The 15094-nt window shown below is 36.8% G+C and overlaps 1 protein-coding gene and 1 pseudogene across 2 annotated transcripts in view; both read left to right on the top strand.

The window, feature by feature from the left end:
* Nucleotides 1–15094, top strand: part of LRMDA (leucine rich melanocyte differentiation associated) — a 1262633-nt gene that overhangs the window by 858368 nt on the left and 389171 nt on the right. The gene's annotated exons all lie outside the window — the stretch shown is intronic.
* On the top strand, nucleotides 11311–11442 carry LOC132440083 (U4 spliceosomal RNA; annotated as a pseudogene).

The following is a 15094-nucleotide window of genomic DNA, read 5'->3' as shown; positions in this document are numbered from 1 at the left end:
TCCTCCGCTGTCCCCTTGGGTAATCATAAGTTTGTTTTCTATGTCTGTAGGTCAATTTCTGTTCTATAAATAAGTTAATTTGTATAATTTTTTTAGATTCTACATATAACTGTATATGGTATTAGTCTGACTTCACTTAATATGATCATCTCTAGGTCCATCCATGTTGCTGCAAATGGCATTATTTCATTCTTTTTCTATTCCATTATATATATATACCACATCTTCTTTATCCATTCATCTGATGATGGACATTTAGGTTGCTTTCATGTCTTGGCTGTTGTAAATAGTGCTGCTATGAACATTGGGGTGCATGTGTCTTTTTGAATTAGAGTTTTCCCTGGATATATGCCCAGGAATGGGATTGCAGGATTATACGGTAGCTCTAGTTTTAGTTTTTTAAGGAGCCTCGATACTGTTCTCCATAGTGGCTGCGCCCATTTACATGCCCACTGAAAGTATAGGAGGGTTCCTTCATTACAGTAGCTTTATAATGTCTTTATATGTGTTAGGGTGAATTCCTCTACTTTCTTCTTCTCTAGGAGTAACTTGCCTTTTTCTGGCCCTTTGTTCTTTCATGTAAAATTCAGAACCAACTTATATTTCACTAAAAATCCTATTGGAGTTTTCATTGGAACTACACATAATGTATAGATCAAACTGGGAAGAATTGAATCGTCCCATCTATAAATTCAGAATGTATCTGTATTTATGTAGATTTTTTAAAAAATGTACAACTTGATGACATTTATATTCACAGACTTGTATAACCATCATCACTATCTAATTTTAGAACATTTTTACCACCCCAGTAGGAAACCTTGTACCCATTAGCAGTCTCTTCTCATTCCTCCTTCCTGCCAGCAGCTGATGCATACTGATCTCCTTTCTGTCTCTATGGATTTGCCTATCCTGGACATTTCATATAAATATTTGGTCTTTTGTGACTAGCTTCTTTCATATCACGTGTTTTCAGGATTTATCCATATTGTGTCATATATCAGTACTTCATGATTTTTCATGACTAAATAATATTCCATTGTATGGAACTTCTATTTTGTTCATTCATCAGTTGATACTTGGGTTGTTTCCATTTTTTGGCTATTATGAACAATGCTGCTATAAACATTCCTATAATTAGTTTTTCTTTAAGTACTTACATTTTGTTGATGTTGTAAACTATATACTTTGAACTGCATTTTTTTTGTTTCTTGCTGATGTATAAAAAATCAATTGACTTTTGTGTTGATCTTAATATACAATATCCTAACTGAACTTTTATTTGTTTTCTGAGTAGATAGTTATTTATCAAAAAATTAGAGGTTTGTTTCTTCCTTTCAACTCCTTATAGTTTTCTTTTTCTTGTATTATCACACTGTATAGGGCCTCCAGTGCAATGTAGTAGTGGTAAGAGAGGGGCATTTTGTTTTTAGTTTTTTTGAGATATAATTCACAAAAAAATTCTTATAACATAAAGGTCACTATTTTAAAGTGTCAAATTCTTTGGCTTTTAGTATAATTACAAGTTTGTATAACTATCACCACTATTAAATTCTAGAAAATTTACATTATCCCAAAAAGCAACCCCATAACCATTTGCATTCACTCCCCAATTTCCCCCTTCCTTCAGACCCTGACAACTTATAATCTGCTTTCTGTCTCTATCAATTTGCCTTTTCTAGGCATTTAACAAAGATGGAATCATACAGTATTTATCCTTTTGTGTCACACTTCTTTCACTTAGCATAATGTTTTCAAGGTTTATCCATGTTTTATCATGAATCAGAACTTTATTACTTTTTATGGCTAAATAATATTCCATTGTATGGATATACCATATTTGTTTAGCCATAATTCAGTTGATGGACATTTTGGTTATTTCCACTTTTTGGCTAGTAAAAATAATGCTGCTATGAATATTTTTGTGTAAGTTTTTGTATGAATATGTTTTCCATTCTCTTGGGTATACACTTAAGAATGGAATTTCTGTGTTATATGTTAACTCTATGTCCACTTTTTTGAGGAACTGCAAAATTATTTTCCACAGAGGCAGCACCATTTTATATTCCCGCTAGCAATGTATGAGAGTTTCAGTTTCTCCACATCCTTGCCAATATTTGTTATTTTTCATTTCTTAAACTCATTTTGGTTTTTATTTTTATTTCTCTAATGACTAATGATATTATCTTTTCATTTGCTTATTGGTCATTGTATATAGTATTTAGATAACTATTCAAATCCTTTGCACATTTTTAAATTGAATTATTTATATTTTTGCTGTTGAGTTATGAGTTCTTCATATATTCTGGATATTAAACCTTTATGAAATACATGATTTGCAAAAATTTTCCCCCATTCTAGAGGTTGTATTTGCACTTTCTTGATAGTATCCTTTTTGTAAAAGTTTTCAATTTTGTTGCCATCCAATTTATCAATTTTTTCTTTCCTTCTTTGTGCTTTTGGTGTCATATCCAAGAAACCATTGCCTAATCCAAGGTCATAAAGACTTATGCCTATGTGTCCTTCTAAAAGTTTTGTAGTTTTAGCTCTTATATTTAAGTCTTTGATCCATTTTGAGTTAATTTTTGTATATGGTGTGCATTGGGGGTCAAATTCATTCTTTTGCATGTGGATATCCAGTTGTCCCAGCACTATATGTTTAAAAGACTAGAGAGTAGGCATTCTTTTTTTTTTTTTTTTTTTTTTTTTTTTGCGGTACGCAGGCCTCTCACTGTTGTGGCCTCTCCTGTTGTGGAGCGCAGGCTCAGTGGCCATGGCTCACAGGCCCAGCCGCTCTGCAGCATGTGGGATCTTCCCGGACCAGGGCACGAACCCGTGTCCCCTGCATCAGCAAGCGGACTCTCAACCACTGGGCCACCAGGGAAGCCCAAGGCTTCTTTTTTATCTTAAAGAACCTGGTGCCTGAAAGCTTCTGAAACACTGGGTTAATTAGGATATATTTTCAGTATCAGCCAAATAGAACTTCATTTCTCTCTTACAGTATGGTCCAGACATAGCAAGGCAGAACTGATACAGTGGTTCTACCATGGCAGGGGCCCAATTCCTTCAGGTTTATTCATGTACTGTACTTACAGTCTTTGTGGTGAAGAAGAGTACCTCCCTACAGCTATATTCCAGTCAGAAAAGATGGGAAAAGAAGGAGAGAGTAGCATGTTCATCCCCTTTAAGGGTATTGCCTAGGAGATATATAAAATTCTTCTGCTCTAAGTCCATTTGCTAGAACTTATTCACTTGACTTCACCTATCATTTAACCTGGCATTTCTCTTACTAGAGAAGTTGTTCTGAATAATATTTTGTTAAATAAATGAGAAAAGCTAAGTCAAAAGAAGACAATATGGAAATAGATTACCCTTGATCAAGATCACCAGGTCCAAGTCTTTGGTGATCTTTAAGGAAAAGAACATGGACTGGGTTCTCCAGAGAGTCATGAACTCATATTTAAGGGATGTATCACTGTGGGGTGCTCGTAGTTTTCCATCGGTAACCTGAAATATAGGATGGAATGGACATGTCTTAAATCTCTCATCTCTTCTGCCTAAGGGCTATCAGAAGAGGTGCTTCTATCACCTAAGAGGAGGGATCATCAGTTGCTTATTCTGCCTAAGGGCAGACTTCCCACTTACCTGAAAGCTACATTACAGAAGAAATATATTAGTATAGTAGACACTACCTGTATTCACCAATATCTGTTTTTTTTTTTTTTTTTCTTTTCTGAGCTGAGGTGTGAAAAGATCCTGTGCAACTTTTCAGTTACTCTTCTTCCCAGCTGAGGTCATCTTGGAGGACACCTTGTGTTTTGCTGTGGTGTAGTCACAACATCAAAGTAACTGGATTACTAGACAGCTGCCCTGGACAGTCACTCAGACCCACAGATGATACTGTTTTTTTTATGCTGTGGTGCTCAGATTTTGGGATTTCCTAGTCTATTCTGACTGTTTCGTTTAGCAAGTATTTTTCAGCCTCTAGGTATGAACAGGAACAAAGCTGTCAATTATGGAGTCCTGGAATGCATTGAAATAGGAAATGTCTCTGCTCAGATACCTTATAATGTAGCTAAACTGTCCAATTATAGCAATGTAAGGATAATCGTAAGCCAAGTCTAATATAGAACTGTGTTCTTAAAAGAGTGATTAGTGTTGGATGTGATTCATCTGGGAAGACTTCCTCTAAGAGGGGGAAAAAAATCACTTTCTCCATCTGTGCTGGAGGAAAGTAACTCAAACATAGTCAGGAAAAGTGGATTTATACAACGTAAGTGGCTAAACCTGACAGCCTCTGGCTGACTGAAAGTGTCAGTGTTATCATGCTTAGGTCAATGGGGCCTTTTAACTTCTTGTCGGAGTTGTTCCTCCCAGAAAGCACAGCAACCACCCTTCTCTAAGGGCTCAGAAGCCCTGGGGGGCATCTCTTTGGGCCCCAGTAGCTTGCAGCAAGCTCATGGGTGTTGGGAACTCATAGTTATGCATTTCATTTCTCTTATATGGACAAAACAGATTGTTCCCTTCCTGAATCAAAGTGAGCTGAAGACCTTTCCCACTTCTTCCTGCTAAACTTCTTTATTTCTTGTATAAAGAAAGCCTTCTAAACCAGGCCCTGGTGTCCTCTCCCTTCCTACAGACTAATGGTAGGTCTAGACTCTAGTCATGACTTTCTGTAAACCACCTTCAATCATTATGTGTATTTTTAGGTGTCTGTTCTATATACTTCTCCAAATTTAAAGCCAGGAAGTACATGGTCCTGTGTTTTATAGCTTGAGTCCTTAGCTCAGGGTCTTGCAAAATGAAAGCTGATATTATTTTTTAAAGAGGTAGTGCTACTAAGAAGTAATAGAAGACATCATTAGAAATGGCAAAATCATTAACACGTCACCACCATTAATATTACTAAGGATGCAACCGTTTTAAAAAATAGATTCAGTGATACTCATTGAGTATCAAAGCTGCAAGAAACCTTGAAGATTGTGTTGAAATCTCATCTACTGCCATTGGATGTACATTAAAAATGTTATTACTCCCAGTAATCCAGCAATTCCCACATACAGCTGTATGTCCTAAAGAATCTTGCATATATGCATAAGGTGACATTTATAAGGTCCATTATAACACTGTTCTGTGGAAAATTGGAAACAAAATAGATGTCCATTAATAGGGGATTAGATAAGATGCACTCTATTCATGAGGTGGAATTCTAGACAGGAGTTAAAATGGATCAATGGGAAGAGATCTTAAAATCACATGGTAAATAGGAAATACATAAGTATCTTGCCATTTATTATCAAAACAATAATCTTGTTTCTGGATAAGCATACATGGTGAAAACTTTAAAAATTAATTTCTGTACTTTATATTTTAATTTGGAAAAATATATTTTAAACCCTTTATGCTAAAACTAAAATAACCATCTAACATTCTTATTTTCACATGAAGCAACTGACATCAAGAATTGTGCTGGCTGTGTGGACAGTGTTTGGGCCCTACTTTGAATAAAACAAATGTTAAAAATTTTCTGAGATTATCAGGGAAATTTGAACACTGACGAAATATTTGATATCAGAAATTGTAACTTTTATAGGTGTCATAATGATGTTGTGGTTATATGTCTAAAATTTAGAAGTCCGTATCTCTTAGAGATACCTAGCCATATATATGGAAGAAATTGTATGATATCTGGGATTTGTTAAAAAGAAATCTGCTTGAGAGAAAAGCAAATGGATGGAGGTGGGTATAGTGGAAATAAGATTAGCTGTGTGTTCACTTATGGATACTTGCAGGTTCATTATACTATAGTCCCTATACTTATGAATACAAATATTTTTGGAAATGCCCCAAATAAAAAGTTTTAAATATCAGCCTTAAAAACAAAACTAGGTTCTAGAACCAGTACTTTTCTTCATAATGCATCCCACTGAGAGCATAAATAGTTGGACTCCCTTGATTATTCAGAATAAGCAAGGGTACCTAAGCAGGTTTTATGGAAAATGATTTTGTTGCTAGAGAAAGTTTCACACAGAGAGTGATGTTTATATATCAAAAGTAATTCAAAGTTGAGCCATCAGTTCTAGTTGAGGAATATTTGGGATTTCTTCTTCTTTCCAAACATGCCACAGTAACAAAGCCACGTGACTGAGTGTGTGGGGCCTGAAATATCTGTAGGCAACCACGGAGGGGTGGGAGGTTCCTCATTCCAACTTTATGATGTCCTGAGAAACTGTTGTGATAAGAGAAAAGGCTAAAAAAATAAATGAGAGATAACTGAGATAATGGAAAAAACAGAGGGAAACAAGACAACACTCCACTCTTTGGCTTGAGAAATTTATTATGCCAAGGAAGATAAATTGGAGAAACATGAAAAGGGAAGGAGATCTTGTCTCTCTGCCTCATGTATTTCTCTTTAAGTGAATGAGCAATAATACAGAAATAAAAGAGTTCAAAACAGAGCTGTGTGCTCAGCCATGTTCATGTCCAACTAATGATTTTCAACTTTGGCAGAAGCCTCATGTGTTGTACTTGAGCAGTTTTCTTGATTTTGAATTATATCTGTAATTCATCCTGATCAGAATGTAGCTGGGGAGCCAGCAACCGTTTGCCAGTCAGAAATGAGAATGCCGGTCATATGCTGACACCAGGCTTCTTTCTACACATCAGAAATGCCTATGGTGTCATCAGTTTGGACAGCTTTGGGAAACAAACAAAACTTGTGAAATCAGTTGCTTGGAGTAATCTTGGCCAATAAATTGTCATATTACATATTTTCTTTTCCTACCAGGCTGTTCTGGTATTAGAAAGACACAGTCCAAGATCGTCAAACTAAAATACATGCAACAAATGATGATGGATGGGGGGGGTGCTGATGAGGCCAGGGGTCTGTAAGTGTCCACCTGTCCTTCTTGCCTTATCTTTTTTTTTTTTTTTAAAAAGACTTTATATTTTAGAGCAGTGTTAGGTTCACAGAAAAATTGAGCAGAAGTTATAGAGAGTTCCCTGGTACCCCAAAGTCCACAGTTTACATTAGAGTTCACTGTTGTACATGCTATGAGTTTAGACAAATGTATAATGACATGTGTCCATCATTATAACAGACAGATATATTTAACAGATATTTTCTTATTTTACACAGTCATCTGTAATTCCCTTTGTCACTAAATATCTGTTTAGGTCCATGTCGACCCACCTTACATTTTGATAACATTATAGAATCTCATGAACATCTGTACTTTAATTAGAAATACTTTATTGATAGACATTTAGTTTTTTCATCTACATATTTTATCACAAAAAGGGTACAGTAAATATTCTTGCTCATATATATTGCCATTTCATGTACAAAGTTCTGGAGATCATATGTATAACGTTTAGTAGTACAGTAAAAAGATCACTGTCTTTAGAGCCATAAACATTTTTCTTTCAATTACAGTTACATCATTTGCAATTTAAACGACTTTGACCAAGTGAAACTATAGTTTCATCATCAATAAATTGGTGGTAATGATAATCTCTTCACAGGATTCTGAAGATAGAATGACGCATATAAAGTTTATTTTATATTTTTTCTATTTTTATTTATTTTTTAACATCTTTATTGGAGTATAATTGCTTTACACCTTTTAACGGGACAGAGGAAGATGAAGGGGAATGAAATAGGACCAGAGTTGGTGCCTTAGAAGATTTAACTCAAGAGCCCTTGCTGTTGCCAGTGCCTCTCAGTGAAGGCCACGGGAGGAAAATCAGATTCCAGCACTCTCTGTTTTTAAATAGCAGCTGAGTTTTAGTTCAAGATTCAGAGAGCTTACTTTTTTTAGGGCGTAAAAATATTCTTCGATAACAACGTGTACAGTCTTGGCTCACTGTTTCTTTGACTTTACTTCTAAATAACCCCAGCTGACAGGTCATTCCTGTCAGTCAGTCACATGTGGGTTTTCTTAAGTTGAAGCTAATAACCCAGAATGTTTGTCAGTCCTGTGTGTGTTGCTTATGTGTCCTTAAGCTTTGTTAAGGTACTCAGTGTTGTGGTGTGTACTTTGGGATAGAACTAAATTGTTGTGGGATGATGATTTCAAGAAACAGCCTTTTATAAGGACAAGTTGTTTGTTTAGGAAGGTAGATAGATATGTAGGTAGGTAGGTAGGTAAGTGGATGGATGGATGGATGGGGGCAGGGAGGGAGGAAAAAAGGGAGGGAAAGAATGGAGGGAGGGAAGGAGGGAGGGAGAGGGAAAAGAGATAGAAAGAGAAGGGGCAGGATCACCAGCAGCGTCAGACAAACCCATGGGTTCCAATCTGGACCCACCATTCACTAGCCCTGTGAATTTGGGCAGTTTATTTAACAAACCTCTTTGAGCCTCAAGTTACTTATGTAGAAAATGCAGATAATAATATCTGGCTTGCTGGGTTGTTATGAGGATTATAGGTAACGGTACTTTTGTTAAACATAAGAAAATGAAAGGGAAGGATAATGTATTTTTAAAATGAAAAACTTTCCCCCAAAGCAAATATGTTCATAGTTCTGTCATTGTAATTCCAGGTTTTAGTTTTATGAGAAAGTTCAGAAAAGGCCAAAAGACAGTTCCCCAGTCCCAAATAAACACATGGGAAATTATGTTAATAACAAACTGTGAGTTTCTTGTAACAGTAGTGACATTATTGGAACATAAATGGCAGCTCAGTCAGCATCTCCTTGTAACTATATCAAAGAAAGACAGTTGTAGCTTTGTTCTCGCTTGGGGTTTAGCTGCTTGTTGATGGATATTATCATTTTTAATGTCAGTAAATAATGCGATGTCAGATAAATGGCCTATTTCCTTTCTGTGGATAAGGCTCATTTATCTTTAGGGAGCTTGAGTGAGTAGAGAAATCTGAGCAGGACCAAGGGTTTCTGAATAGGCAGGATGGGAAATATCTTATTAACCCTACTTAATGTGAGTCCCAGCCAGTTGGGTTCAATTCTAAATGTATGTCTGATAAATCAGTGAAAGTGTGTGCTTTTACCATTGACTGTGTCTTACTGATTGGAGAGAAACAGAAAGTAAATATTTTTTTCAAGTTGAAGAAAATGATACTGCTCATGAAGCATACTGCACAATTAGTATCTAGAAGACGTCTTTCCATAAAACGCACACCTGGCTTAACCAAATCTACCGCTAGTTTGAGAAATCATAATGGTATAAAATTAAAGATCAGAAAGATGTGTGTTTTTTTTTTTTTTAAGATGTTGGGGGTAGGAGTTTGTTCATTTATTTATTTTTGCTGTGTTGCGTCTTTGTTTCTGTACGAGGGCTTTCTCTAGTGGCAAGCGGGGGCCACTCTTCATCGCGGTGTGCGGGCCTCTCACTATGGCGGCCTCTCTTGTTGCGGAGCACAGGCTCCAGACGTGCAGGCTCAGTAGTTGTGGCTCACGGACCTACTTGCTCTGCGACATGTGGGATCCTCCCAGACCAGGGCTCGAACCCGTGTCCCCTGCATTAGCAGGCAGATTCTCAACCACTGCACCACCAGGGAAGCCCAGAAAGATGTGTTTTAATTGACTTTACTGTTAATAGCTTTGGGGATCACAAAAATAAGAAATATAGTAGTGTTAAAGAAGTTCTGGAATCATAAGAGATTCTCATGATTTTGATTCCCGGGCCAAAGTGTCTGATTCCTCCTTACGATAACCACTGAAAAGCCCATATGTTTTATTTCTGAGGATTACTCTCATGAACCCATTGTCTCTGTTTTGTTATGTAAATGACTATACATTTAGCTAAAGCCATGGGAATGCCATCTTCTGTGATGGGAGATTTAGTGAAGGCAAAATGAGGACCCTTCGCTTTTCTGGAGACTATCAAATAGGGTGACAGTCATCCCGATGAGTTTTTCTTAATGCAGTAAAGATCACTTTGGGGCATTTCCTTAAAAATCCCTCTAGAGCTTTCTAGGGCCATTCATGGAATCTCAGAGAACCAAGGCTGGGTGTTTCTCTAGAGATCACTTAATGCAAATATCTAATTTTTTTTGTAATGAGAAATCAGAGGTAAGGAATTTGCTCTAGGTCACAAGGTGAGTTTGCAGCGTAGGAGACTGAATACAGAGACACTTTGTCTTTACTAAGATTTATCTTTTGTCAGATATTGAAATGTCTGCTAATGATTTGATGATTTAAAATCTGTTTGAAAATTTTACAGATTTATTTTTGTCAATTTCATCAACTTGTCGAGTTGGCAGGGAGGGTAGGGTGGGTATCTGTTTTACTCTCCAATGAGTAGTGTCCACAAAGACAGTCTGTCCACCTGTTTATCTCGAATAGGGGTCAGCAAACTAAAGCCCATGGGCCAGATATGACTAGTGGCCTGTTTTTGTACATCTGAGCTAAGAATGGTTTTTATATTTTTTTAAGATTGTTTAAAAAAATAGAAAAGAAGAACATGTGGTGAAGACTATGTGTGGCCCAGAAAGCCTCAGGTATTTACTCTCTGGCCCTTTACAGAAAAGTTTTGCTGATCCCTGCCTAGAATATTCAGGGAACGAGGCTCTGTGACCTTTCTTGTAGGTAACACAATACTTTTTTGTTTTGTTATTTTATATTTTTAAAATTAGCATCACAGATTGCAGGAAAATAGAGGACCTAATTTGAAAGGGTACCTATTTAGGGTAGATAGAAAAAACTTAAGGAAAAGTTTTTTGACCTCAGGAATAATCCACCTGCTTTATGAATTATAAATTAAATACCGAGCTGAAACATGCTCAAATGTCTCTCTCTTCTTCCACAAAATTTTGCTGACTTTTTAGCCACAGGATTTTGAATTATATAGTTTCTCACCAAACCACATCCATTTCCTGAACCACCTCAAAATAGTTTGTGCTCCAGGAAAATCTGGTTAGGGAGTTCATGTACCACATTACTGGGAACCCATCTGGGTCATGCTGGGTTTCCCGTGTCGATTAGGATACCATGTTTTGGTGCCTGTACAGAAAATGTGCCTACGGGTAGAATTATGTGCTGAAATCCTCGTGACTTTGGTTTCCCGAGCTAGGCATTGGCTGTCTTCAGCTTCCTTGCCTTCCTTCCTTCTTTAGTGTTTTGAACAACTTTGTTCAAATGTAATCATTGTTCTGGAACTTGGTGAACTTGACGATTATATTTGGCAGTTTGGGTTTTTTTACAGAGTTTTTAACACATTTATTTGGACTGAAACTGGAAAAACAACATCAGAAATTCCTTTAGGAAAGGATAAAAGACAATTATTAAGGCTCAGAAAAATATTCACCTATGTATCTCTTACTGTAATGATGTTTTACTAAAAAAATTTATTGTAGCTTTGCACAGTGGCAGTGTCATAGCCAATGAGGTTTATCCGAGGCATGATTATTGCTAATCAGCTTAATCAGAAACTTTGGAAAATTGTAAAGCACTATAGAATTTAAAGAATTTTTCATTCAATAAAAAAAAAATTCAGTGTAAAGTGACCAGATCTATTTCCATATCCTTCATCCCCACATTCTTCTCCTTCACATTCTTAAATTTAGATCTTAGTTTATAACATTGGTTTTGGAATTCTATGCATTCCACGAGATTCACTGTTTCTTCTTGGAGCCAAGACATAATGTAGAAAAAAACTGAAATTATAAAGGCATTCATGATAGAGATGTTTTATGAATTGTGAATGACAAGGTAGGGAGGAAAGAAAGAAATACAAGAAGGGAAAAATAAAACGTATCACAGAAGCCGCATTATATGGGAAGTTAAGAACTATTGATAACCCATCTCCCATTCCTTAGAGTAGCTCCCTCCAGCCTGCACCATAGTAATCCTAAAATTATTGTCAGGAAAATTTGGTCCAGGTACTGCAATTGGATAAAATCTGTTGCTGATATGATTCTTTGGCATAAAACTAGATCTTGTTGCTACAACTAGCCATTCCTCACTGTTTTCAGTTCCCAGAATAATTCGGCTCAAGGAAGTATTGACATTTATGTCTGAATCCATTCATTCTGTGAGAGGAATTTCTTTAATCCTCTTTCAGCCACAGTCTTTGGAGCCTCTGAAGTGTTCTTCCCCTCACCGATGGGAATGGCTTTTCCTGCTGCTTGTCCCGTTGGAGGTTCTCTTCTTTATCCCACTGTTGGAACAGTCCTTCCATTAGAGCAGATAGGAAACTGGTATTAGGACTGATGATTAAATACCTGAGGCTCTAGATTAGCATTTCTGAGGAAGAAGGATGCCTTCATTGGAGTTTTCCTCAGCAATCATCTGAGGAGACTCAGAAGCAAGGATGGTTTAACCTCTGTGTATCGTCTGTGGAGATCTAGTCTTAGCCAGAAAGTCCTCTTGGCTCATGGGTCTTGAAAGTAAGCAAGCTCAAGGTTTGGTCAAGTTCAAGTGCTCAAGGTTTTAGAAGTTAGTGAAAAAAGATTGTAGCCCAGTTTGACTAATAGAACTGGTAGACACTCAACAAATGGTTTGTAATAAGAGAAGAAACTCTTGTCATTTCTGGTGGGACAATTCTCCAGTGAGTGAGGCTGGCCCATGCATTGTAAGAGGGTTAGCCTCCCATTCCTGTCCACTGACTGTAAATAGTGCTCCACAGTCACTGGAACAACTAACAACAACAAAACCCCACAAATTTTTAGTCATCTCATAATGGAAAAATAATGCTTCCAGTTGAAAGCCATGTTACAGCCTCACCTCTGGACAAGGACAATTTTTCCAATGAAGTTTGCTATAACCTGTGCCTGGGGATATTCAGAGAGGAAGCTGTAAGGTAAAATAATCAGGGAGTTGGGCTATAGACTTTGAACCATTTGTTCGATTGATTCTGGTCTCTTACAAATTGCAGGTCATTTTATTGCTATGCAGAGCTCAGCAGGGGATTGGGGCTAGAAGAGTAAGAGCAGTCCCCTCACCATGGGGTCCAGGAAGGTAGGGACCAGGCTGGCCAATGTTTTAGACTCGGAGAAACCCTGAATTTGAAGAAAACTGAAACTAATTCATCCAACCTATCACACAGTGGGGGAATGCCTTGGTAAACGGGCACATCCTTAATATATGGCCATACATCTATCTTCAAGTGTAGGCCAGAGGGTTATAACAAGTTCCTGAAGATTCTTACATTGGGGCTTTGAGACTGGTCTCTAGGAGATATGAATTTGTTCATGGCGGACATTGGTTCATTGGTTATGAGCCAGGCTGTTAGAGTTTAGTTCCTGCTTCCGCTACTAACTAGCTCTGTCTTGAGCAAGTTCCTTTACTTCTCTGGGCGTGCCTCAGTCTCCTGTCTGTAAAGTGAAGATAATACTATAAATCAATCTCACAGGTGCTTTTGGTATTCAGTGAGTTACAACTCATGACATGCTTAGAAAAGTACCTGGGACTTAGGAAACATAAATATTAGCTATTATTAGTGTATGTACTAAATTCAAGACCAGATTAATATTTAGTTTTGTCTCATTGATAGAAGTCCATTTGCTTCCTATGAGGTGGCAAATAGTTTGTGTTGATTTGTGCAGCTACATCTGTACCTAAAGAGAGAAGCTGGTTTTAAGACCTTTTGTCCCTAAATTTGTCGCCTGACTTTCTTTTTTCTTTGTTGAATGGAGTATTTTTTTCACTTTACTAAGATATAATTGACTTACTGTATAAGCTTAATGTGTACAACATGTTGATTTGATAGATTTGCAGAATGATGACCACCTCAGTGTTAGGTAACACCTCCAACATGTCACATAATTATTATTCCTTTTTGTGGTGAAAACATTTAAGATCTCTCTTATTAACTTTCAAGTCTATAATACATTTATGTTAAATATAATCACAGTGCTGTACATTAGATCCCCAGAACTTATCTGTCTTTGAATTGGAGGTTTGTACTCTTTGACCAACATCTTCCCCTTTCCCCTACTGAACACTTTCTGGTAACCACCATTCCACTTTCTGTTTCTAGGAGTTCAGCTTTTTTAGAGTCAACATATAAGTGGTATCATGTATTGGTCTTTCTCTGTTTGGCTTATCTCACTTAGCATAATGCTCTCAAGTTTCACCCATGTTGTTGCGAATGGCATGGTTTCCTTCTTTCTCGTGGTTGAATAATATACCGTTGTGTGTATGTAATAATATATGTACGTATATGTGTATGTATTTGTATATATACATATATATCTCACATTATCTTTATCCATTCACCTGTTGATAGATACTTAGGTTGTTTCCCTATCTCGGCTATTGTGACTAATGCTGCAGTAAACATGGGAATGAAGATATCTCTTCAACATCCTGTTTTCATTTTCTTTGGATATAACCCAAGAGTGGGATTGCTGGATAATATGGTAGTTCTCTCTTTACTTCTTTGAGGATCCTCCATACAGTTTTCCATAGTAGATGAACCAATTTACATTCCCACCAACAGTGCACAGGGTTCACTTTTTTTTATATCCTCACCAACACTTGTAATCTTTTGTGTTTTTAATGATAGCTGTTTTAACAGACATGAGGTGATATGTCATTGTTTTGATTTGCATTTCCCTGATGACTAGTGATGTTAAGCTTTGTTTCATGTACCTTTTGGCCATTTGTGTGTCTTCTTTGGGAAAATGTCTTTTCAGTTCCTCTGCCCCATTTTAAATTGGATCATTTGGAGTTCCTCTGCCCCATTTTAAATTGGATCATTTGGAGTTTATTGTTGTGATACACCACATTAATAGAATGGAAGATAAAAATCACATGATGATCTCAATGGATGCAGAAAAAGCATTTGACAAAATATAACATCCTTTCATGATAAAAAAAAATACTCAACAAATTGGGTATAGAAGGAACACCTCAACATAATAAAGGTCATATATGACAAACCTACAGCTGACATCATACTCAATGGTAGAAGGTTCAAAGCTTTTCCTCTAATATCAGGAACAAGATGAGGGTGCCCACTCACACCACTCTTACTAATATAGTACTGGAAGTCTTAGGCAGAGCAATCAGGTCAGGTAATACAAAGATATCCAAGTCAGAAGTGAAGAAGTAAAATTGTCTTTGTTTGCTGATGATATGCTCTTATATGTAGAAAATTCTAAAGACTACCAAAAACTGTTAGAACTAATCAATG

The sequence above is a fragment of the Delphinus delphis genome, chromosome 16 (genome assembly GCF_949987515.2).
Source record: "Delphinus delphis chromosome 16, mDelDel1.2, whole genome shotgun sequence".
Lineage (NCBI taxonomy): Eukaryota > Metazoa > Chordata > Mammalia > Artiodactyla > Delphinidae > Delphinus > Delphinus delphis.
The sequence above is the reverse complement of the archived record's forward strand: the minus strand, read 5'-3'. Positions and strand labels throughout refer to the sequence as shown.